Genomic DNA, 1,676 nt, shown 5'->3' on the forward strand with positions numbered 1-1,676 from the left:
TATGGATTATAGATAGTGTGTATATACAATTTAGAAATAAGTCAAGATATAATTAAATGGCCTTTTAAATACCATGTAGTTTGACTAAACTGCAAGTCTTGCTCGGTTTTTGCTGTTATTTTGCTATCAAGTCGTGTTGCGCAGATCTTGCTTCATATTTGGCATCAATTTGGTCTCAAATTATGTGCAAGCTTTGCTCGGTTTTTGCCAGCAATTTGCTGTTATGTTTTGTTAACAAGCTTGGATATATTTTTGCTAACAATTTTGCAACATTGCCAGATAAAACAAACTCTGCATCATATTTGATGTCTTTCTGCTAACAAAATTTGTAACATGCATTTGGCAAAATCTGTTTCGACAAATTTGGTTATCTGGGTTTCTGTCTGTATTGTTTTTTATACATACAGATTCTTCGACTATCAGGCTATTTGCTTTAAAATACATTTAAGATGCGATAGTACGGCGTCCAGTATTAAATATGAAAACAAGATTAAGCATTTAAAGACAAATCAAGATCAACAGCGCTCTTCTAACAACACCATTTCCAAACAAGTAAGATATATATATACTACATTTTTTTTAGTTTTGTGATTTTCAAGGTTTTTCTTTCTTCTACATAATCAAGAAATATTAAAATCAAGACTTAACAAAGAACACTTGTACTTGAAATATAATTGATTATGTGTAAGTATGTACGACATTGACAAAAAAAAATATATCGGAAAAAATAGAAAAAAAAGCAGAGAATCTGACACAAACAAGCCAACTACTCAAACATTATATTTACCACTCATAATTATTTTAGTTACTACCACTATCTGGGACTGAATGGCGAACGTTCGTCATATCATGGGATTTTTTGAATAGAAATGTTTCCGTTTATGATACTAACGATAATAACAACATGCTTACGTTTGAAGATACAGAAAAGTTCTCAAACAATTCAATTCTGAACGATTATTACTCGAGAATTGTTGTCTTCATGGATAATTCCACAAACCCAATGTGTCGCTTTCATGAATGTAAGTATATTTATTCCAAGTAATAAGTTTACTTAGTTAAATACTTTTTACTGTATTTTAAACAAACCAAATCTGTTGAACAAATTGTGGCCCGACAAGTCTCGAATAGTTTCTTCAGAAGTAGGATCGTCTGCTAAACACTAAATAAAAAGAATTTTAAATTTCTGTTTTACTATTAAACTACATAGAAAATAAGTAGTTTTTAGTACTTAAATAACATAATTAAAACCTTCAAAAAAAATACACAGTAGGTTTTTTCTTTGTTTCTGTACATAGTATTTATACATTTCTCTTTGCACGCAGTTTACAAACTAAGTACTCACAAACTCATATATTAAAAAATGTAAAATAGTTTAACTGAGATTAGTATAGTTTAATTGACTGTAATAAAAAATAAATACATTTACATATACATATTGCGTTTCAGACACTTTCCTGTACACAGTTGACAAGAATGCTGTTTTAACAACTCGTTATTATAAACCTAATACTCAAAAGATATGCATACAAATATTACTAGGCTTATGTGCAGAATGTGATGCAAACATCGTGATGATTGATTTCACAACCCATAAAGTGTTACAATCTGTAACAGCTAAAGGCTCAATAAATGCTGCAATTCATGGCTTACCTATGTGGCAACTCGTTAAACTT

The sequence above is a fragment of the Pseudomyrmex gracilis genome, unplaced genomic scaffold (genome assembly GCF_002006095.1).
Source record: "Pseudomyrmex gracilis isolate BER0280 unplaced genomic scaffold, ASM200609v1 scaffold_2548, whole genome shotgun sequence".
Lineage (NCBI taxonomy): Eukaryota > Metazoa > Arthropoda > Insecta > Hymenoptera > Formicidae > Pseudomyrmex > Pseudomyrmex gracilis.